This window comes from Caretta caretta, chromosome 4, assembly GCF_965140235.1.
Source record: "Caretta caretta isolate rCarCar2 chromosome 4, rCarCar1.hap1, whole genome shotgun sequence".
In the NCBI taxonomy this organism is placed as follows: Eukaryota; Metazoa; Chordata; order Testudines; family Cheloniidae; genus Caretta; species Caretta caretta.
In genome coordinates, this window is record NC_134209.1 from 102,130,459 (window position 1) to 102,133,387 (window position 2,929).

Here is a 2,929-nt window from a genome sequence, read left to right on the forward strand (position 1 = left end):
TCCAAGCAAGGGCTTTGTTGTTTTTATGTTTTAGAAAACTGTCATTCAACAGGAGGTAATTATTTGTTTGTGGATTTTAACATACTTTCCAGGGTATGGTGCATGTAAAAATGGTGCAAATTTAAAACACAAATTTAGAAATTTTGTTCCATTTCGCAAATGTGTTTGAACAAATTTACAGAAATAGGAAAAGCACGTAGTGGGCATCGAAAACAAGATAGATATTTGTAAGTAATGGGATAAACTGAGAAGATTTATGAGTATTCATATCCAATAATTTAAATGTCCACATTAACTATTTCATTCATGGCTGACCAAAGCACACAATACAGGAAATGGACACTCATAATATGAAAATCTGTCTAATCTGTTGAGCATGAAATCTTACCTTGGTGCCAAAAGTGGGTGAAGCCTGGGTATTAAGAAAAGCTTGAGTACACTAGCAGTCCCCACATTGGATTCCTAGAGCCAAACAAACCATGGGGCTATCTGAGCCTCACAGAGGGTAAGCCAAGCTTGCAAAGCCCAGCAGGCAGGTGAACTCTATGAAGAGAGTACCAACCCTGAGAAATCCAGCATCCAGAAGGGTATCTGAGCCCCACTGAGGGAAAGCAAAGACAATGATCACACTTTGATCACACAGGATCATACTTTGAACACTGCACAATATACTGTGACATCTTATTTTTGCATCTCAAGTAGGCAGTGTGATTTATGGGTGCAACTTGGAATAGTACCCACAACTCCATTCCCCAACAATTCAGCCTCTGCCTGGGCTTTCTTTGAATGAGCACCAGGAGTTATTTTCTTTTGGGATTATCTGTTGTTTAACTGGGTTCCAAACAGATCTATGTAATATGAATGAACATTTGCTGAAAGCAGTTGCTGAAGAATTAGACTGTTTCCTTACTTTGGATTATGAATCTTGCTGTTGATTTTGGAAGACAGCATTGTAAACTCAATTCTCCACATATCTGCAATAGAGAAGCAACTGACTTTTAATGAGGCTGTAAACAAATGTGAAGGAGCTGGGCCAAATACTCACAATACATGTCAACAGCCCCCAGTTTCAGGCCACTACCTTTATTTTTTAATAATTTGGCCTTGCATCTATATTAATCTTTCCAATTTTTAAGCTGCAATAAATCAAACCGCTGAGTGCTCTCCTGTTGACTCTGGTACTCCACCAGAACGAGGAGTGCAGAGTCGATGGGAGAGCATCAGCTGTTGAGTTACCGCAGTGAAGTCACCATGGTAAGTAGATCTAAGTACGTCACTGAAGTTGCGTATCTTAGATCAACCCCACGCAGTAGTGTAGACAAGCCCTTTTTCTCTCCTTTTTTGTATGGTGGGTATAACAAGGAGAAATCAAGACAATTTTGTATGCATTTCTCCCATGATAAATCTGACCACTTTCAGTATTCTAAAATGTCCCCATCATTCAACAACAGTACAAATCCTGCTGACTTCTAGTACTTTCATGGACCTCTCATTTCAGACCTGAAAGCCGCCTCTCAATGTAAATTGGGGTCTTTTTTTTTTTTTATACAGTTAGCTTCAAGATAACCTGATGCTAGTCATCCACTTACGGTTCCGAAGTAGTTTCCTTTCTCTGCAAACAGACCTGTTATTCAGATGTTCTTAAACATGGTTTGGTTCTTTAAGAACTCATCCTCTCTACATTCATTTTTCATCGTCATTTCAGCTTACTCTGCACCACCCTGGTGAATCTTTCTGTCCATGTTGCTCTGTTGTTGGTCCATTGAATCAATGAGGTCCTCAAGAGCATTTTTCTTGGATGGTAATAGAATTCTCTCTCCTCTCTCATGAAGTTAGGGTTGATATTGATCAGTTTCAGCAGACCTTTAACCAAAAGACCCAAACCAGACAGGGACAGTGCTGACAGGCTAAGAATACAAGTAGAGCAGCTGAAGGTCACAGCTTGAAGATGAGATTCTAGTGCTCATGAAAGAAAGAATGGTGGCACTGTTTTGATCCAGATATGTGGGAGGTAAAGCAGATACTAGGAAAATGTGTCAGAACAGCTCTGCCAATGTATTTCAGTCCTGAATAGAAATACTAATGCTATATTCTATTCAAGGGGATCTCTTCTCAAGAGACAGAAAGTGTTGACAAACGGCGGTGGTTTCGTGACATGGGAATAAGAATAAGACCACAAAATTATTTTTCAATCCAGGCCAGAATTTGAACCCAAGTCACCAAAATTAAAGTGACTAATACACTTACCCCACTATGCCTAAACACAGATGTTTTTTAATGTTTCCTTTTTCTTTCATTTAATCATTTTCTGTGCTTCTGGTAACTTGGATCTTGTCAGAACAATTACTCAGTAGTGGATGAGTCAGAATAACTCACTAAAAATGTGCATGTTATTCTGAAACGTTTTTGAAGAGCATGAAAGGTATACATTTATTCTGGTACCTAAAAGTTCCTCATCACTGCCTTTTTTTTACTGTTTAGTTGTAAAGATTTATTGCGGGTTAATAAGATCTGACTTTGAAGTCCCAAAAATATGGGAGAAATGAAAATCTATTTTAATACCTTACTAATTAGATGGGTGTAAATACCACTGGGATTTTATGTCACATTACTTTCAGAACAAACAAAAAAATGAGGGTAGGCTTTACTGAGTGACTTTTAATGGGAGTCTTGAATAATCTGAAAAGATTGTTTTTTTCCCCTCTCAACACCAGTACATCTGACTTAGTCTGTTTACATATGCTAGTGCCTTATCTCTCACTACAAATTTATAAAATTAGTGCAAGCTATCCCTTTTTCATTATTTCTAAACAGTATCAAACTGTTTAAAATCACTGTTCTCATAAGTAGTCTAATTCCCCAATGGTGCAAAGCTACACAATGTTAAGCCTAAAATCCATAATTTTTCACTCTTCTGGAAAGTCAAAAA